At 39.8% G+C, this 22,224-nt stretch overlaps 1 protein-coding gene across 1 annotated transcript in view; it reads right to left on the reverse strand.

Moving 5' to 3' along the window:
• Nucleotides 1-272: 272 nt before the first annotated feature.
• FAM76B (family with sequence similarity 76 member B) overlaps nucleotides 273-22,224 on the reverse strand; it is a 106,326-nt gene continuing 84,374 nt past the window's right edge. The window contains exons 10-11 of the transcript XR_010407027.1: nucleotides 3,744-3,866; nucleotides 273-1,106 (exon numbers count right to left, since the gene is read on the reverse strand). The gene's annotated coding sequence lies outside the window, so the exon portion shown is untranslated. The remainder of the gene's footprint in view (nucleotides 1,107-3,743; nucleotides 3,867-22,224) is intronic.

Below are 22,224 nucleotides of genomic sequence, written 5' to 3' on the forward strand. Positions count from 1 at the left end.
GGCCCATCTGAGACTCATGTGAGTTTCTTGAGAAGTGTCACTTTGACTAACCATTGATTAGGGTCCAGATGTTTTTTACCTGACTTCAGTAATCTTATTTCACTCTTCTTATCTCCACCAACTGTGTAAGTCTCAGTTTCTCATATCCTCATTGAACTAGCTTTGTCATTCTGATGGTCCCTCCACTAATCACTTAAATGAAACTTTGACACAGGCCAAACACTTTCCTTTCTTTTTTTGTTTTATTGTGGTAAGAGCACTCAACATGAAATCTATCCTCAACAAAAATTTAAGTGTTCAATACAGTATTGTTAACAATAGGCACAATGTTTCACAACAGATCTCTAGAATTTATTCATCTTGGATAACTGAAACTCTATATGCCAGTTGAATAGCCACTCCACACTGTTCCCTCCTCTCAGCCCCTGGCAACCACCATTCTAGTCTCTGCTTCTTTGAGTTTGACTATTTTGGATATCTCATATCACATAAGTGGAATCATGCAATACTCGTACTTCTGTGACTGGTTTATTTCACTGAGCATAATATTCTCCAGGTTCATCCATGTTGTCACATATGGCAGGACTTCCTTCTTTTTTAAGACTAAACAATATTCCATTGCATGTGTATACCACATCTTTTAACCCATTTATCCACTGATAGAAGTTTGAAAGGTTGTTTCCACTTATTGACTATTATAAATGATGCTGCAATGAATATGGGAGAGCAAAAATCTCTTCAAAGTCGTGATTTCAATTCTTTTGGATAAATACTCAGAAGTGGATATTATGGTATCATTTGGTAGTTCTATTTTTAATTTCTTGATGAACCTCCATACTGCTTTGCACAGAGGCTGCACCATTTTGCATTCCCAACAACAGTGCACAAGGGTTCCGGTTTCTCCACATCTTCACCAACCCTTATGTTTTTATCTAGGCATTTCATAGTTTCAGGTCTTAAGTTCAGGTCTTCAATCCATTTTGAGTTGATTTTTGTGTATGGTATAACATGAGGGTCCAATTTCATTCTTTCATATATGGATATACAGTTTTCCAACATCATTTGTTGAAGAGACTCTCCTTCCTCTCTTGTGTATTCATAGCACCCTGTTGAAAATCAGGTAACCATATATGCATAGGTTTATTTCTGGATTCTGTATTCCATTCTATTGGTCTATATGTCTATCTTTATGCTAGTACTATATTGTTTTAATTATCGGGGCTATGTAATATATATTTAAATCAGGAATGTGATGCCTCAATCTCTGTTCTTTCTCAAGAGTGTTCTGGCTATTCAGGGTTCTTTGTGGTTCCATATAAATTTTAAGATTGTTTTTTTCTATTTCTGTAAAACATGCCCTTGGGATTTTGATAGGGATTCCATTGAATCTGTCAATTGCATTGAGTAGTTCAAACATTTTAACAACATTAAGTCATAAAACTATAAACACAGGATGTTTCCTCATTTGTGTATTTTTAAATTTCATTCAGTGTTTTATAATTTTCAGTGTACAAGTTTTTCATCTCCTTAGTTAAATGTCTTCCTTTTTATGCTATCATAAATGGGATTGTTTTACTAATTTCCTTTTCAGAACTCCCATAAGTCTACCAACACATTTCTCAGCAGAAACCTTGCAGGTCAGAGGGAGTGGTATCATATATTTAAAGTGCTGACAGGAAAAACAAAAAAAACTACCACCAATAATACTATACCCAGCAAAACTCTCCTTCAAATATGACTTTCTCAGGGTGCCTGGGTAGCTCAGTGGTTAAGCGACTGCCTTTGGCTCAGGTCATGATCCTGGAGTCCTGGGATCGAGTCCCACATCAGGCTCCCTGCTTCTCCCTCTGAGCCTCTCTCCTCTCATGCTCTCTCTCACTCTCTCTCTCTCAAATAAATAAATAAAATCTTTTTAAAAAATGACTTTCCCAGACAAACAAAAGCTGAGGCAGTTCATCACCGCTAGACCTGCCTCAAAAGAAATGCTAAAAGGAGTTCTCCAAGTTGAAACAAAAGGATGCTAAACAGAAATGTGAAGCATATGAAAGTATAAAACTCACTGGTAAAGGTAAATATATATACAATACAGAATACTGTTAATACTGTAATGGCAGTGTGTAAATCACTTTTAATTCTAGTATAAAAGTTAAAAGAAAATTATTTAAAATAACTATTAAAATATGCTAGTGGGTACACAATGTGAAAAGATGTCAATTGTGACATTAATAACACAGAGGATGGAGAGAAGTAAAAGTGGAGTGTTATTATATGCAATTGAAGTTTTTGTCATAAAATAGATGGTTACAAGATGTTTTATGTGAATCCCATGGTAACCACAGGAAAATACCGCTTTTTAAGAGAAGTTTGTATTTAATAATTTTAAAAAAATAAAAATAAAATAAAAATAAAAATTATGATTTGCCACCTTTGAATTCATATACCATTTGCTGTCTTTACTTCTAACTTGGCATTTGTAAAGTACCGCATGTCATTACTAATTCTCTTATTTGTTCCTGATAGCTCATCTGCCCTAAGCTTCTTAGAAGCAGGACCATGTCTTATATGTCCCTGTACATCTCAGCTTCATGTGAACTCTCTTAAGTCTTGTAGCTATTTGCTTTAGTTACAACCTACAGATTAAGAGGAACAAAGTTTTGCTCAAAGCAAAGATTAAGAGAATGCAATTAGTTATAGAAATACATGTGTCTTGGTCTTGGAAAACTGTTGACATCTCACTACCAAACCTTTTCATATATTTTCTCAGTAGTTTGAAATATTCTTTCACTATCTCTCTCTTCTTACCAGAATTATCCCCACTTGTCCATAGGGCAGACTTAAGATTCAAAGATGCCAGTTTCTCTGGGAAGTCTTTCTTAAACTGCCCAGACTAACTTAGTGCTCCCACTGTACCCCATATATTCTCAATCAGAGTACTTAGAACATCTTTTTAAAAATAATAGTTGGTTCAGTTGTTAGCTTCATGAAATCAGAACTGTGTCTGTGTTGCTATTGAATCCCAATGCTCAGCATTGTGCAATAGGCACTCAGCTGAAGTTTGCTGAATAAGTGGTATCTCCTGGTTTCTATTTCCCTCTGCAACATACACTATTTTTCTCTTGCTACCAACTAACAACATTTTCATCCTTTCCCTATAGTTTTTACTGAACTCACAGTATGTGCTACCTTATAAAATCAACTTTGCCAGTATCCTGATTCTTCTGCTGCTGCTTACTACCTTCACAGTGTCCTTTGGCCCTGACCCTTCCTCCTGACTATTCTCTCCCTATACTCTCAGTTTTGGATCCTGATTCTAGTAATCTTCCAAGGCAAATTCCAGATAAGGAGAATCTGGTTTGTCCATCTCCTCTTCTCATTAGGCCATATTATGGATTTGTTACATCTAGCTATGGCAGGGGCAGGGTTACACAGCATTACATATGGCTATCTAAGTCCCTTCTTAGCAGGAGGCATATTCTTTTAGAAAGTGTTATAAGTGTAGCAACCATCATGATTGAAATGTATTGCACAATTGATTATGAAAGATAACTATATTATATTTTTTGCCAGTTGGTTTCTAAAAATGCATAATCTGAGATACTAAGAAATCAGATATTTTATCCTCACAATGTATGTTCTCAAGGTGGTAAAACGAGCACTGCCTTCTTTTCAGCACCTTAGGAAACTGGCACAGAGAATTTGACTGACTAGCTAAAGATAGCACAGTTAGTCAGAAACCTGTTTACCATGATGGGGCAGGGGTCTTAATCCTGGGTTCTTGCCTGCTGGGGCCTCTTCCATGTTCTCAGTCAGCTTCTCTTTCACTTCTCAGTATCCAGAATGCCTCAGAAGAGTTCCATTACCATACACTTTATGGAGAGAGTAAGAAACAAATGGGGAAGAATGGAGATTACTGATTGGGAGTTGTAAAAGTTTGGCTTCAGATGTCTGTGGTTAGCCTGAAGTAATACAATCCAATTCTTCCTACTCCCTTTGCTCTCAATAATGAATAACCAAGGCTATTAAGATTGAGCAGAAATTTCTTTGCATTTATTTTTCTTTTGACCATGAAAAGTCTCATTGGGGTGTTGCCATGGAGACCATGATGTCATAAGCAACACAATGTACTGCACTGAAACCCCAGAGAATCAAAGACAGGGCTTGATGGAAGCATTTTCTGGGCCGGTTTATTGTACTTAACAAGAAAGTGGAAACCTGACTTGAGAGAGAAAAACATTTCTAAACATTGCACACTGCTTGGGGTCAGTTGATGTGGTCACTGAAAACTCCACAGAAGAAAGTGCCCGTACAGTTCAGACACACTAAGAGGTCAGAGTGAGGGGGTGAACGGAGTGCGTGACCAAACCGGCTGCACTTCGGACAGACTGTTCCCAAGCTGAGATGGTCCAATTTTGGGTTACAAAGCAAGATCTCTCTACTGAATGTTTCAGTCATGTTGAGAATTCACTGTGGGATTTAATAAAAATAAGGAACCCTTAGACTAAATAAGTCAGAATTGGTGGGGCTTAGCAGAGTTTTGTATGCACAGGACTGCATGAGTTATGGTCTTCTTCAATGTCAGGTGTTGGACACTGTTCCATGTGCTTTCCAACTCCAATTCCCTTCCTTTACACTCAGTCCTCACCACCCGAGGTATTTCCTAGCTCACCATCAGAGGCGGGTTTTTTATTTTGTTGTGTTGTGTTGTTTGTTTTGCTCCAGTCATCATATAAAACACAACTTTGCACAGAAGGAAAACAAAGCAAAACAAAACAAAAAACACAATCCTAAAGGAAAAAGGATGAAGAAACAAAAAGGACCTGAAGACAGACCACTGGGAGTGATAGAATTGAAAAGCTGCAGGATTGTTTACTAAAATAGGTGTTGAAAATGATACATGTATATGATGAGCAGGTCCATAACTGTCAGGGAATCAGCATATTCCTGATCTATTCTGAGATTATCTCAGATATATGGAGTGGTGCTAACTTTCAATTTAAGAGTTTTAACCTCTTTTGAGTCCCTGAAATTCTACATGGAAGGGATTTTAAAGCATATGGGATTATATCAAAGTAGATTTGCTATAATAAAGAACTCCCTTTGTGAAGACATGTTCATTTCTTACCTTTTTGGGGGGAGGGGAGTGAAATTCATATAAAATTTATCATTTTTAAGTGAACAATTCAGCAGCATTTAGTACATTCACAATGTTGTACAAACACCACCTCTACTTAGTTCCGAAACATTTTTATTACTCCCAAAATGAAGCCTTGTATCCATTAAGCTGTCACTCTCCAATCCTCCCTCCCTCCAGCCCCTAGCAACTACCAATCTGCTTTCTGTTTCTATGTATTTACCTTTTCTGGATATTTCATATAAGTGGAAACATACAATATGTAACCTTTTCTGTCTGGCATCTTTCACTTAGCATAATGTTTTTGAGGTTCATCTTCATTATAGCATGGATCAACCTTCATTCTCTTTGTGACTGAAAAATATTTCATTATATGTATAAACCACAATTTGTTCATCCATCCATTCATTTGTGAACATTTGGATTGTTTCTATTTTTTAGCTATTATGAGTAGTGCTGTTGTGAACATTTATGTACATGTACTTGTTTGAGTCTCAGTTTTCTGTTCTGTGGGTCTATACCTTGGAGTGGAATTGCTGGGTCATATGATAATTCTATGTTTAACTTTTTTGAGAAATTGCCAAACTAGTTTTCTCAGTGATTGAACCATTTTGCATTCCCTTCCCAGAAGGTTCCAATTTCTCCACATCGTCACCAACATTTGTTGTTTTCCACTTTTTATAGCCATCCAAGTGGGTGTGGAGTGATAAGTCATTGTAGTTTTGATTTGCATGTCCCTAATGAATAATGACATTGACTATCTTTTCATGTTTGTTAGCCATTTGTATGCCTTTTTTGGAGAAATGTCTGTTCATATTCTCCTATTTTATTAAAGTTCTACGTTACCTGCTTGTTTTTTAAAATTTCTATTAAATATCCAGAGTAAAAGATTTCCTTGTCATCTCCTAGAAGTGCATGCTTTCCTCTTCCCACATCCTTTTAGCTTTATTCTTTAATAACTAGGTAACTGATGTCAAACCATGCAAAGAATAGGGAACAATCAGCAAAATAATTATTGGGTGTGCCCTTGAGAAGGAAAGAAATGATTCTACCACTCTCTCCTGCTTTTTATGCTTCTGTGTAAGCCATTCAGCCATGTTCAAATCCGTGCTATCTGGGCATCTTTCCTATTGGATGAGGTCACCTAAACTCGATTTCAATTTCTACGCTGTTGGATATTGGTGCTGGTTCTCATAGAAAAATTCTCTCATTGGACAGTGAGGTAATGGAGGTCAGAGAAGCAATAGTTGCCTGAATTATATAACTATTACCAGCAAGCTAGGACTAGAATCCAGGCCTCTTAATTCCTTTATCTGTGTTTATTTTACTTCACATCTCTGCCTCCACCGTGCATCAGGAAGAAGTAGAAGGCAGGAAAAGTCTTCACTGGGGAGTGCTGGTAAAAAGTGAGAAAAACAAGAAATCTCTTTCATGTCATTATTCTTCAAGAGTTACTGGCAGGGGGCAAGAGGTGACAGTGAGGATTAAACAGAATTTTTGCAGTTTCACGGGTTTTCCACTGGAATGCCTTGATGAACTCCAGCTGTTTCATCATCTGGGCATGTTGAGATTTTTTTTTCTGTTCACTGTTTATTGCATGCATACAACATAGAAGGGGATGTTGTATTCTGCTGTCTCACTGCCTTCACTTCAGTTGAACCAATAATTTCTCATTGCAAATATGGTGCATGTCGGTGATACTTTCTGCCAGCGGAAACCTGTAGCTAAAAAACACAGGGCAGGCCATAGGGAAGCAATCAGAAACATGGTTTCCATCCTTCTCTTTTCTGCACTGCAGAAGGCAAGACCTCTCCCCTCCTTAGGGGACATGGCCTATGCAGTTGCTGCATGAGAGGCCCTTATCCCCTCAGCATCCACTCTGAGTAAGGCCTAGAAGAGCACAGACCTGGGAGTCAGATAAGTGAGGTCAGGGTTTGGCTCTCAGCTGTGCGAGCGACTAGCATTTGACCTGGGACAAGTCACTCAAACTCCATGAGCTTCACTTTTCCCACCTATAAAAGGGGAATGGCAGTATGCATCAACTCTTATAAAAATAAGATGAGATATTGTAAGTAAAATATTAATCATGTACTGTACATATGTATGTACATATACATATACTGTCTAGAACATAGTATAGGCAAATAAGTGGTGATTCCACTTTCACTTTCTTTTGCTTCAGCCCCTGCCCTCCTGACCAATTGAGTGGACAGACAGCACACCTGAGCTCTAAGTATGTGAGGGGAAGGACTCACATGGCATGGCCTGCATTATCTGGACCACAGGAGAGCAGTCCCTCCCCAGCTTTGCCTAAGTCCTGAGACAGCTATTTTCTAGTCATCAGCTGCCATGACCCATGAGCAAAAATGACTAAACCAATCCTTCCCTTGCCCAGACTCACTTTATTCAAAGTTCCATTGGATTTGTGAACTGTCTTTCACTCTACTGGTGATGGAAAACATCTGCTTTTGTCAGGTAAGTGAAAACCTACGTATCAATAGCAAGGTTGGGAGAGTTTCCCTAATTGCATTCCAAAGTTTAGTATTTAACTCTAGGTTTTCTATTATTCTATATCTTAACTTCAGGATTCCCATCTCATCACCTTAAGTCAGACTGTAAACTTCCCAGAAGGAAGAGATGCCTTATATTACAATATTCTCACATTGTGTCTAGCACTGTATATTCAAGAACCACTTCTTTACTTCACTGAGAGCCAATTTGGGTAGAGATTAAATTTACTCCAAGCTAAAAGAATTCATTGGATAGTGGTAAAAGGTTGAAGGTGAAGCTGTAAGGGTAGGCTTGGTCCAAATATGTAGGACTGGATAGATTTTTAACTTGTAGGTGAAGGAAATAACATTAAGGAGTTAAATGAAAAGAAACAGGAGCTTATCTTTACTGAAATCCTGGCAACCTACAGGTCTCTTCCACAGAACTCTTTAGTGTTTCCTGTCTATGGCCCTGATTTGGCATATAAGCTCATTAGACTAGTTGTCATTTTTTGCATCTGTACCTTAGCCTTGAGCTGTTAGAGACTAAGAACCATATCCTTTTGATCTTTGCATCCTGCACGTCTAGCACAGTGCTGGCCACATTCTGAATGCTCAATAAAGTGGTAGTTGATGGTGATTGGCATAGTCTATCCTTGAAGTTGAGGTGACATTGAGATGCCCACCAAAGCTTGGAAATAAGGCTTCTCTCTGAAGGTTACACCAATAAATCAGTTCTTGATGGATCTGATCTGTTATCTCTAGAAAACACTCTATAAAACATTATGTTCTGCAAGCAAAAGATCAGGGACAGGAAAGTGAATAGCTGTATTCATGGGGAAAAAAAAAAGAAAAAAACCTGAAGCTTAATCAATGCTATTATTTTTATTTGTTTTAAAGAGAGAATGTGTGGGCACAAAGAAGATGGTGTACATGGAGCCTAGAAAAAGGAAGGCCAGAGAGTCAATGTTAGTTCCACATTGTTCTGAGTGGAGAAACTGACAGGGCCACCAGAATGTTCTCTGACATGGTGGTGTCACTGTTCTTTGAGCTGCCCCAGGGTCTGGACTAGAGTATCTCGGTTTTTATCACTAGCTGTCAGTTCCATCCAAGAAGAGGCTATCTAGTTTATCATGGTGTCCTCAGCATCTATCATGGTGCCTGACATGTGACAGATACTCAAATACTTATTGAATTAATGAATATTTCTTTTTAAAAAAAATTTTTAAACTTCACTCTCCTTTAGGGTAACTTAAAATTAAAACTAATTATATATATAACTAGAATCAAATCTAAATAATTACAAATTGCATGTTTTTTTTTTTCAACATTATGCATCCCACCTCCTCCTGGAAAGCCTTACTTGCTATCCCAGGAAAGCAGGCCTCTCACTCCCCTTTTCAAATGTCACCATAGGTCCTTTAGTTTGGGAACCACCAGTTTGGATGTCTACCTGCTTTCCTCTGAAACTGTGCTCATCAAAGAACCTCTGGATCATTACAGTATTTTGTCATTTCTAAGAAGTGATGTATATATATCCACACTTCTTTGTTTATAACATTCAGAAATATCTTCTAATAAGCATACTTAATACAGTACTGGTTTTTCAAAAAAATGGTTGTTTTCTAAAAAACAGTGGTAATTAATCCATGGTGTAATCTAATTATCAGTAACATTTAAAAATTACAGAAATATAGTAATTCAACTTCTTTTGTACTTTAATACCAGGAACAGGGGGCATAGATGATAGTTCTATAAAATCCAGAAACTGGAAAGAAATAGCTACTTTATAAATGAATAATTCAAATTCCGATTTACATAGCTACCTCTGAGAGTTCTATTATCTTGATTAAGCCCGAGAGCCTGGTCCAATCTGAGGCACTGAGCAAACTGAGTTCCTAGTGACACAGTCTGTTTCCCCCAGTGACCAGTGAAGCCTCTCTGGGCATTCAGGCTTCTTCTTTCCTCCCTCGTATCAGCTTTCTCATATCAAAGCATGGCAATCTGATTTGGGCCTAAAACTCTTCTATCTTAAGTAGGCAAAGTAATAGTTATTCCCAGGGCCATCACTCTTGAGTACAAGGGGAGTCGTAAGATCAGTAATATAGTAATTTTTTCTCAAAATCTATTCAGTGAACATCCAAACCACACCCTCCTACTCAAAATAAACCATCTCCAAGTATCCCACCATCTGCCACCTGCTTCTTGTACATTTCCACCTGATGCCGCGTTCCTGATGCTGGGTCACCAAGGTTACACCCCCAAATGCTCCGATGACAGCTGGGTGCCAGTGCTGTCCCATGGAGAATGCCCATGCCATCTTCACCAGGAAATGCTTCCTCCAGATCCAGAGACCGCAGAGCAATAAATAGTAATTTGCATCCTTTTAGGTTCATGCTGTGACTCTCAGTGACACAGCTTTTATTTCGCTCACTCTTTATTTTTAAATCCCTCTTCTAAAGACCGTCAAACTCGAAAAGTACAGTACTGGGATTCTGACAGTCTCCTCATCCCCTAAGCTCTCCCCCTTAGGTAGGATCCAGGCTGTGCTGCTGTTACAAAGAAACAAATGGTGGCTTAAGTAAGATAAAAGTTTATTTCTAGCCTTGCATAATCCAGAGGTAAGCAGGTCCGCCATCTTGAACATCTGGATTCATATCAGTGTCCCAGGCCCTTGCTTCAGCTGTCACTGTGGACTCACTGTTGGGGGAGAGGTGTGGGTGGAGTGATGGCAGCCAGTCCCTTTCTTCCTCAATACAAAGCTTGTGCATCCTGACTCTGTATCCAGTCGGGCACTTCCCTCCCCATCCAGTATAATGCCAGAATAGTTAAATGCCAGCTATTGTTTTCTAAGGAGTCGAGATATTTTTCTAGTTTTGTCCCTGATGTATTGTCACTGCCCATCCAGTTCTTGTTCCCCAAGCAAAGAGATGCCTGGAAGGCCTATACACTTAAAGGTGCTCAGACTAATCTGAATTAGGCAAATCTCCATAGCACCCACTTAAAAGTAATGAGAATCGGGAAAGGAAAGCGGAATAAAACAGATACTAGGAAACAAATTCATTTTATTTATTATTTTTATCATTATTTATTATCATTTTTTTATACATCATAGGCTCTGCACCTGGCATTGGGCATACAGGTGAATTAGGCAGGCATGGTTTCTGTGCTGGACATCTATACCCACTCTCCACTTTTCTCCACCCTCCCCCCTGCTAGATGACATCAGTGGGCATCCTTGTCCTTGGGTTCCCAGCAGAAATTGGAGAGAGAAGGGAGAGTGAAGTAGGAGGTATCTATGACCCTGGCTCTCTTCCTGTGAAGTCAGCTTGAGTTGGAGTGTCCTTCAATCAAAGCACCTGTTCCAATCAGAAGGTCCCTCTGCATATGATTCTTTCGCTCCAGCTTCAGGGACTGCTCCCTTCTCTGAAGGGATAAGAGAAGGGAGCCCCAAGTTCTGATGTATAAATAAGGTGATTGCATCATCCAAGATCTCTAAGATTCCTTTCAGCTCAAACACTTCCCAGCTCTAATGTTCTATGGTTCTATACAAGAAAATAAACAGGAATATATGGTATTTCCTGAGAAGTAACAGATCACATTTTGGTAAAACAAAATAGTCACTGTTTTTACAGCCCTGTGTGGTCTTTGAAGGCATTTCTTCCAATTGTTACTCAAATCACACAACCCTGAGACAACAATATTTACTGTGTTCCTTTTGCATGTGAGGAAAGCTTCTAACAGGCTTCCCTAAGACGGTGCTCCTTTCAGAGTGTTTTCTACATGTCATTAGAGTGACATTTCTAAAAATAAAGTCTGCCCCTATCTCTTACTCAAAACCTTCAATGGCTCCCCATTGCTTACATGATAAGGTACAAGCACCTTGTCGAGTCATGCAAGGCCCTACTGCTTCCCCAGCCTCATGACCCATTGCTGCCCGCCTCCCATACTCTATGCTTCGGCAACCCCGACCCATGTGTAATTCCCCCCACACATTTTGTTGTAGGAGGAGAGAGAAGAGAGAGAAGTGTTACTGGAAACAGAAGTAAAGAGCATTTGAGATTGAGGAAGTACTCAGCAGGGTCAAGAAAAATCTGGACTGGAATGCTTTGATAGTTACGGGGCACCAATGGCTTTGGAGAGAGCAGCCCTGGGAGGAATGAAACAGAAGTGGGGAGGGGGCACAGCTCTGTAGACGACTCTGTCAAGGAACTTGATCTGTAGAGGAAAAGAAGCAATCCAGTTGTAAAGAAAAAGCCAAGGTAGACAACAAAAATTTTTAAGTTACAGATTTAGGATCATATTGATTGATTGATGGGGGGAAAACAACTGAGAGGGGTACATTGATAATAGCAAGAGAAAGGCCACCTTTATGAGCAACTTGATGCCATCATCAAGTCTTCTTTGAGCAGCCCTGCCACATAATCCCAAACTAGGTGAGGGGCACTGCTTCTTCCACAAGATGCTGTGAATGCCCTGTCGTAGCATCTATCATACTGAATTAAAATTCTCTATCTGTGGATTTCCTCATCTCATACACTGTAAGCTTACTGTTGCTGCCATCACAAATGCCCATAAAACAACAAAAATGTATTGTCTCCCAGTACCGAATGCCAGAAGTCCAATATTGGTCTTATGGGTCTAAAATCAAGGTGTTGATAAAATTGTGTTCCTTCTGGAGGCTCTCGGGAAGAATCCGTTTCCTCACCATTTCCAGCTTCTAGAGGCTGCTCACATTTCTTGAGTCATGGCCCTTTCCTCAAATCACTCAGACCTCTGCTTCCATTCTCACATCCCCTTCTCGCTGACTCTGATTTTACTGCCTCCCTCTTTCTCTTATAAGGACCCTTGTGATTACAGTAGACCCACCAGATAATCCAGAAAAACCTTCCCATCTTAAGCTCCTTAACGTAACCACATCTACAAAATCTCTTTTGGGAGGATTGGGATGGGATTGGGAGGATGTCACAGATTGGGAGGATGAGGATGCGGAATTTTGGGGGGCCCTTACTGTCTACCACACCCTTCGGGGCAGGTCCTGTATCCCAAATACCTGGATAACAGTATATGCTCAATCAATGTCCATCCTCTTTTCTGTCTACTCTTTATACACTGCTCTCAAGTATTCTTTTATTTGGTTTGCACAGTTACCCTACTAAAGGGAAAAATGTTGTTATTTAGGGGAAAGTACGCTAGATTAGAAATAAGAGATCTAGGTCATTATCCCAGGATCCCCATTTCCAAATGGGCAAACTGAGGCTCAGACCATTAGATTACTAGGTCATAGCCAAGTGGTTAAGTCTAGGATTTGAAACCCACTCTCTTGTCATCTTTGTGCACTGTTTTATCAGCCTAGATGCAGGTTGCTTGACTATACTGTGAAGGCAGGTCAAGGTCCTGACCAGCACCTTCCACCAGTTAAAGGGGGTTAGAGGGGGTGGTATTTGTAACAGTCTTGAATTTTCCAGAGGTTATGCACGTTGGATTTACTGAATCAGGAACCCTAAAGAAGTTATGCTTTGTTCTTACTGAGTAATTTTCCTTTTACCTCATTTGATTTCCAACTGTTTATTTTCCTAAGGAAAGAATAATCCATGACCTTTTGGACCTTCTGGTGCGAAACATAGGCCACACTTCCCTGTATTGTACTGTTTGTGTAATTCCTGACATTGGTACAAGCCTCCATCCAGATGAGGCTGCTTTATGTCCTCTCTGGAAATTTCCTCTGGCACTCAGGCTCCTGTGGTTGGCTGTGCTGGGTCACAGGCAGGAATTCTGGCTGAGGTCACCATTGCACGTTCCAGCTCTTTAAAGCTTTGAAGGCATGTCCGCATATCTTCCCAGACAAAACTCCCACCTTTGCTCCTTCTTTCTTTTCACTGCAAATCCACTTTGAAGTTTGAGTCTTCCAGGAAATCCATTCAATGCCATTCTATACCAACAAGTAGGTGAAATTTAAACCAGGCACCTGAGACCACTTATTTTTCTATCCGTAAACTTTACTCTAGCCCTCAAATCATTTCCAAACTTTAGTTTATCCTACTTTTAATAGCATATTCTATTAACTATTCTCCAATGCCTAAAAACTTCAAATGTTCAGGATGATCTTCAAATACTTTTGCCATTGTGATCATTGTTTTTAATTTCATATCCTCTCTACAAATTTGTCCTTTTTCCTCCTGCATTTCTTGTATTAATATTCTACTTTGCATCTACCTTGTTCCCAAAGTTGAAAGATTTAATTATTTTTTTCACCTCTATAGTGAATGTCGGTTATTTTGCCTGCTAAACATCTATTTTTCCCTTTAAAGGGAACTGTTTGGAGGGGGGGTGTAACTGCTTTTACCTCCCTCAAAAAACAATGTGATTCTGGGGGGCTGCCAATTATAGTTTCACACACACGTGCACACACACACATACACACACCACTTGTCACAGGAGTGGGCAAGTGACACGGGCCAGGCCAGGTATAGTCCAGTTATAGCAATGTGATAAGCTCATGACCTTAGCTGAGCAAATCTGCTTCTTTCGCTGTGATTTATATGCACTGAAGCAGTCAGAGAACGGTCCCTCTGTTCCTCTATGGTCACTGAGCTGGGAAAATTCTCCTTAAGCCAAGGGCCTGGAACAATGAATAAATCATGTGAACTACCTTGGCCATTTGCATGGAGAAAATCTATCTACCATAGGAGAGAAGAGAACCAACCAGGCAAAGGGGAGCAGAGACAAAAGAGATGCAAAGAGAGAATCCTGGTATCCAGCTGACCTGAAAGCCAGTTGTACCTCATTCTTTCTAGCTGTATGAACCAATGAATCTCTTGTTTCTTTAAGTTAATTTTAGTTAGGGTTTCATTACTTACAATCAAAAAGTTCCCAACTAATACAATCTTTTTTCCACTCCTTCTTGTTTTCTCTTTTCCAGAGAAAAACTTTATTTCTTCTTTACAGCTAATTTTACTTATTTTTTTTAAAGATTGTATTTATTTCTTTCAGAGAGAGAGAGCACGAGTGGGGGGGAAGAAGCAGAGGGAGAGGGAGAAGCAGACTCCCCACAGAGCAGGGAGCCCGACCCAGGACTCCATCCCAGGACCCTGGGATCATGACCTGAGCCGAAGGCAGACGCTTAAACACTGAGCCACCCAGGTGCCCCTATAGCTAGCTTTATATCCTGAATCATTGTTAACCAAATCACAATGTCCTTGTGCACCGGCAGTGGAAGACGGACTGTGGGGGCAGTGCCAACACAGATGAGGAGCAGCTTTGCTGGCACCATGGGAAGGCCCGCTGGGAGAGGATAGGTAAGAACCTGGGCAAGGGGAAGGGGGTCAAAGGAGAGTGCCAGCAGAACATAGGAGATCATAGGAGATGGGGTTGGAAAAGACGAGAAGCCACAGTCACCTGCCCTGTACCCCATACTCACTGAAACATCCAGGGTCCTCATCAAAGGCATGACACCCAGTACATGACTCAGTAGTCAGTGAAGGTGTTTTCTGTTCACTGCATCAAGAAGGAACTAAGACTTAATGGTAACTTTGCTGGCACCATATTGTAAACAAAAGTTTAGCATCTCAGTGAAGCCATTCCTTGATTTAAATTTCATTATTTTTTAATGAAAAGCAAAGTGCACAAATCTGCAATGTATTTGATGATCTTAAAAGAGAAAATAGACTATGTTCCCAGCTGCTCTAACTTATACTGGACCATAATGTTTGCTTGTTCGGTTGTCTGCACAGCTGTTAGGGGCGGGGGAGGATGGGGTGGGGATCAGGGGCATGGGCAAAGGCACTATTGTGAGAAAGAGGTAACTTCTAAAGGCCTGATGAGAAAGTTACTCAAGACAGGATTTCCCCTCTGATGGGCAATGAGCAGGGGGTGGTCCAGGAATAGCAATATCTGGTGAAAAACTTTAATCTTCCCCTTTCTCCCTTCTCTTTGTATTTCCCAAGCCATCAGTCACTCTTTGTTAACCTCATCGATGCTTTGGGGAATTAAGGACAGGGCCTGTGTCCATACAGGGACAAATCAGTGCAAAGAAAGCAGCAGCAACCCTGAGACTTTGTTGCAAGACAGCAAAAGATAGAGAACAGAGAAGTCATCTGGAACAGAATGATCAGCTGAGGGGGAAAGCCACAACAAGGACAGATTCGTGGGGCATATAGGCATTCTTTGGGGATTTTTCAGAAATATGTGGGGAGGAGTGATGATAAAATCCTGCATTTTCTGTGCCTATGGAAAGGATGCTTACATCATCATCATCATCATTAATTTTTCAGAGTAAGGGACTGTTAAAGGCTGGAGAACTTGAGGACCTAAAGTTTACATTGAAAAGCAAGAAGAACACTATAAAATACACAAGTTAATCAAGACAAAACTGTTTACCTGCTGTGATGCTGATGCTCAGAAGAAGAAACTACAGTGATTCATCTAAGACTGCAGAAATACGGTAAGATGCACCTTTCATAAAGCAAGGAATTTACACTACTTTCTCTAGTTTCCAGCCATACAACATCCTAATTACCCTATTTCTGGTTGAGTGCTCAATAAAAAATCATAATGTTTTATGAATAATTGAAGCTGACATAATCATGTGCATTTATTTATTTATTTATTTATTTATTTATGAGGACAAGAGTGAGCAGGAAAGGGGAAGCTGTGGCAAGGGGCAGAGAGAGGGAGAGAGAGAATCTCAAGCAGACTCCCTTCTGAGCATGGAGCCCAACATGGGGCTTGATCTCATAACCCTGAGATCATGAACTGAGCCAAAATCAAGAGTCGGACACTTAACCAATTGAGCCTCCCAGATGCCCCTCATGTACATTTATATAAGGACTAACTTTGATGTCTCAAACCAAAGTATGGCATCCAAAGGCTAAATAAAAGTTGGAGGAAAAGATTCATCAAATCACATCTTATCAGAAAAACTGCAAGTGGAGGAACAAAATAAAGCATTTCAAAGATGTTTTCGCTATTAGTGACACAGAAAGCAGAGAAAAAAATTAATTGTGCTCACATGAGAAAGCATTTCTTCCTACCCCATTAAAGTATTTGATGATTTTCTACCATATGAATGTTATTGTGTTAAAATAAGGCATTGCATGACCAGTTAGACTTGTAAGAGTGGCTGGTCACACCTGAGTGTATGATGTCATTCCTAAAGTCGGTCACATAAGGAAGAGGCAAGTCTGGAAACATGGAATCCAGAACAAATCTGGAGACTCTTCTAGAACAAGATGGCAGAGATTTTGCGTTTAAAAACAAAACAAAACAAAACAAACTTATGAAAGAACCCATTGATTTTTAGCAGAGCTATGGGTTCCTGGAATGAAGACTACATTTCCCAGTCACCTTTGCGGCTACAACCATATGATCAAATTTTGGCCAATGGGATGCAAACTAATCCGAAAAGCGTCCTCCAAGGGAAAAGGCATGATTTTCTCTTCTCTTTTCTCCTTTCTGTAGGCTGCTCTGTTCTGTTTCTGTTATATGGATGTAACAACTGAGGCTTCAGCAGACCTCTTGGAATACACACAATATCCCTAGGGGATAGCAGAGAAGTAAACCAGAGGAAGCCAGAGGGTCTAACAAATTTATACCAACTCTGGATGTTGACCTCCAGAGTTTTTATATGAAATAATGAAATGTTCTAAGTTAAGCCACCATATTTGAGTTTTCTGCCCCCAAACACTGAACCCAGTTCTAACAAATATGAGGGGGAAAGTAAACCACTGTGTCTCTTTCCTGGCCTGGGCTTTGGAGGATGTAGATTTCTAAGAAAGTGTTTATTGGGTGACACATTTAAAAACTAATAATCAACATGGAGTTGAGCCACATCCTAGAAAGTTACAGACTGGGGTCTGTCCTTTCTCTGTCTCTGGGGCATACATGGGATGGGGTAGATCGTGCAAGACACTGTAGCATTATACCTTATAGGCCAGATTGTTTAGATTCTTCCTACTTGGGATCCTTCCAACTCTCCATAATTATTTCCCTGCTTTTCTCCTTTATCAGGTAACAGAGTTTTGTTTTGTTTTTATTTCTTTTTACTCAAGCCTGAGTCAGGCCTGAGTGGAATTGAGGAAAGTAGCTTTATCCATGTTTAGACAAAATGTAAAGAAGGAGGACCTCCTGACACCTCATACCTGTGTGGAAGGTCAATCAAAATAAGTAAGAAACACCTAAATGAGTGGTTCCACCCCACCAAACCAGCAACATCTTTCTAGAACAAATATTTTGTAACCCTTCCTTTGCTACCCTAAAATAAAATTCAGAGATAATATAACTGATCTACATGTATAAACAAAGAAATCAACATAATTCCCAAACTATAATATAAAAGAAAAATAAAATAATAAAGGAATGCTTTTTTCTATGTAAATGTGCACATAAGATCACAGTAGGAAAAAAAAGTGCCCCCACATTTCAGAATGTTCCCAAAGGTGATGAAACTTTGGGGTCAGAATGATGTCTCATTCATCCCCATAGGAACTTCTCCTTCCAGGGACAACCCTGAAGGTATTGATGGTTTTATTGTATTAAGTTTATTTATTTTATTTTATTATTTTGTTAAGAAATGTAGCATTTTCTTATAGCAGTATTACTTCAAATGTGTCCTGTAGCAAGCAAATTTCTTATTAATAGGTGTTATGTTTAAAGATATATAGTCTAATAGTTTAACAGACATTAGTTTAAGCACATCAGAATGGTTTTTTCCAGCTCTAAGACATTTCTAGTGACATTTCCTGAAGATGTCACTGTGCTCTATGAATTTAACTCCCAAATGTATTTCATCACAGAATCCTTCTTCACCAGGACATTTCTTAAGTCCAGCTTTTCATGGAAGAAACTTAGAAAACACTGCCTTATAGCCTGTCAAAAGAACACATCATCAGAAAGAAAGGAGGCCTTTCTGGAGGATCCGAAGTCCACATGTGGAAAAACAGCCCTTACTGAACTCATTCATTTTGCAGGGAGGTGGCCAAAGCAGGCTTCCCTGGAAGTCATAAATTTGCCACATTCACTTGAATTTCATGAGAAGGGAAACAAAGGAGTCAAATCCATCTGATATCAGAGTCATTTTCAGGGAAGCATGATTTGAATGCTGCCAGTGGTCCTGACACGATTTCAGCCCACACTTCATGTGTATGCACCTATAGCTATTTTAACAAGACAACACAGAAATTATCTATTTATAATGTTGACAATGAGGCCTTCAAAAATGATATGTGTGGTTTGATATCCCTAAAGAGTATGTTTCACAAGTAGTATTGATAATCTTTATCATTTCTGAAATTCTTATTTTGTATAAGAATGTTTTTATAATCATTGCTTCATTTCATCCACAGAATACACTCATGAGCTACCATTGGTCCTATCTTACACCTAAAGAGCCTGCAGCCTAGGCTTGTGATGTGCCAAACGTCACAGAATTTTTTAGTTGTAAAACTTGGACTCAGCCCGGGTCTATCCTGCGCTGAAGCCCATGTTTTTTCCATCACCTCCCTTAATTAAGGGAACATTTTAGTACGTTTTCCATTTTTAAAACAATCAGCCACAGCAATTACAAGTCAGCCATTAGCTATCAGGAAAACAGCCATCATGATTACCCAGGATCACTGACTCCTTGAGGATGCTATAGCCCATGTTTCAATGCACATATTTTAACTGATGAACCTACACAGAACTGCTAAAAGTTTACAAAGGCTAAAAGATTATCATGTTTTTCTTCCTCCCTCAGTGGCACCTGGTTTAACTTCAAGGTGTGTTCTTTGAAACCCACTTGTTTCCAGTGACTCATTTTGAAATCACTGATTTCATCTTCCTGGTTCTTTGCAAAGCCAGGAAGAGAGATCAACATCACATTGTTTTCACCTTCAAACACATTTACCCTGTAACCGGAAGGATCCAGAACTGTTATTGTTAATTCGTTGAATAATATGTTCTTCTTTCATCTTTTCACAAGAGCAGAAATCCATTCTGAAAACAGGGTGCCCTGCTTGCCATCTGTTTCATCCACCAGCAACGTAAAGGATTCACCTACTCAGTCAACACATATTTACTGAACACCTACTTTGTACCAAACATTGTTCTGCATTATGGGAGTGCAGTAGCGAGATAGACGAGATCTTTTCTCTTTGGGGTTTACACTCTAATGAGAAGCATACAGAGAAACATGACCCTTCCAGATAGTGAAAGGGTTATGAAGGAACTAAAAGAGGGTGGTGTACCACAGTAGGTCTGAGGTGAAAGCTTTCTTTAGATTCAGGCAGCCTCTCGAAGGCCGAGATCAGAATGACAATGAAACAGAGATGATGTGATTTGGAGGAAGAGAGTTACACGTGGGAAGAAAAGCCTTAAGAGAAGAATCAAATTTGGGAGTTCGAGAAATACAAAGGAGTCAGGTGCTCCTGGAAAGTGGTGAGAGAAGAGAAAAATAGTAGGTGAGATCAGAAAGGTTAACAGGGTGCAGAGCTCATGGCAGAGAAGTTGGATTTCATCCCAAGTGCAGTGAGAAGACATTAAAGGATTTGAGGCTGAATTATTGATTCTAACGCTGAAAAACTGGAGCAGCAAATCCAGTCAGGCCACAGACACGTGAGAAGATGCTCAACATCACTCATCAGCAGGGAAATGCAAATCAAAACCACAGTGAAATGTCACCTCACACCTGTCAGAATGACTGAAATCAACAACACAAGAAACAACAGGTGTTGGTGAGGATGTAGAGAAAGAGGAACCCTCTTGCATTGTTGGTAGGAATACAAACTGGGGCAGCCACTCTAGAAAATAGTATAGATGTTCCTCAAAAAGTTAAAAATAGAACTACTCTATAACTCAGCAGTTGCATTACTGGATATTTACCCAAAGGATACAAAAATACTGATTCAAAGGGATGTATGCACCCTGATGTTTATTGCAGCATTATCTACAATAGCCAAATTATGGAAACAGCCCAAGTGTCCATCAACTAATGAATGGATAAAGAAGATGTGGTATATATACAATGGGATATTACTCAGCCATAAAAAAGAATAAATCTTGCCATTTGCAACAATGTGAATGGAGATAGTGTATTATGCTAAGTGAAATAAGTCAGTCAAGAGAAAGATAAATACCATATGATTCCACTCATATGTGGAATTTAAGAAACAAAACAAACAAGCAAAGGGGGAAAAGAGTGAGAGAGAGAGAGAGGCAAACCAAGAAACAGACTCTTAACTCTAGAGAACTAACTGGTGGTTACCAGAAGGGAGGAAGGTGGGGGGCTGGGTGAAATAGGTGATGGGGATGAAGGAGGGCACTTGTCATGATGAGCACCAGATGATGTACAGAATTGTTGAATCACTATGTTGTATGCCTGAAACTAATATTACACTTTATGTTAACTAACTGGAATTTAAATAAAAACTTTAAAAAAAAGACCAGTTAGGCCAATTGCATAGTTCAGGTGAGAAATAATAAAGCTTGGACTGGGTAGTCCAGTGAAGATGGGAAGAAGTAAATGGCTCTCAGGATAGAGCTGCCAGAATTTGCTGATAGATTGCATGAGGAAGGTAACAAGGATTTCTAGAACCTTACCTAAACAGCTGGGTTGATCCTGGTGACACTTTCGGAACTGGGAAAGAGTAGGAGAGGCATGAGTTTAAGGGAGAGATAGAAAATGCCGCGTGCATTTGCACATGTTAACTTGGAGATCCCTTCTAGTCAGCTCATAGAGCTGTCAAGGAGGCAACTGGGTATACAAAAGGTCATAGCTGGAGATATAAAGAATCTCATGAGGCCCTGAGGGGCCCTTTGCAAAGTGCTATCCCAGCTTTCCAACACAGTCCTTCCCAGTTCTCCATGTGTCACTGACCTACCCTGAGAAAAACTTGTCCACGGAAGTATTAGTTTCAGTCTGATTTCCCACTCACCGGGGCTCTTTCTGGGCTCTCTCCCTTTGTCATCCGTGTCTTCTTAAAACACAGGCAGTATCGATACCCATCTAAACTAAACGAAATGAAATTGACAATCTTCTTCAGTAAGGTTGTAACTTGCCTTCTAAGACAATCTATATGACTTTTGTAGGGTTCTTAAGGATGGCTTCCGACCACCAGTCTGACCTTTGTCCCTTTCACCAGTCTTCACCTCTTCTTCATCCTCTCCTGAAACTCTTTGTTCCCCTTTCCAGGTCACTACCTGCTTCTCATTCCTTGGAGGGCCTAGATTTTGACCAATTGCAACTAATCAATCCTTGGATGTTTAAAGCTGTACTTATCTCCAGGTATATTTGCTTTTTCCCTGAGAGATTGAAAGAACAAAAGACCTTGAGGATCAAATAAATGGCTCTCAGATAGTAGGAATTTAAGCAGAATTCCTCCAGTCTTAACAAACAAGCAGGTTCCTCTCCTGTGGCCTACTCTGTACATTGTTTGCTCACATTTTCCACCTGGAAAATTCCCTTCCCCATGAAATTCGGACATATGCTCTAACATGGATGAACATGGACGGCATTATGGTAAGTGAAATAAGCCATTACAAAAAGACAAATGCTGTATGATTCTGCTTATGTGAGGTATCTAGAGTAGTCAAATTCATAGAAACAGAAAGTAGAATGGTGGTTTCCAG

Source organism: Mirounga angustirostris, unplaced genomic scaffold (genome assembly GCF_029215605.1).
Source record: "Mirounga angustirostris isolate CCGP_5_RB_7025 unplaced genomic scaffold, mMirAng1.0.hap1 SCAF_13, whole genome shotgun sequence".
Lineage (NCBI taxonomy): Eukaryota > Metazoa > Chordata > Mammalia > Carnivora > Phocidae > Mirounga > Mirounga angustirostris.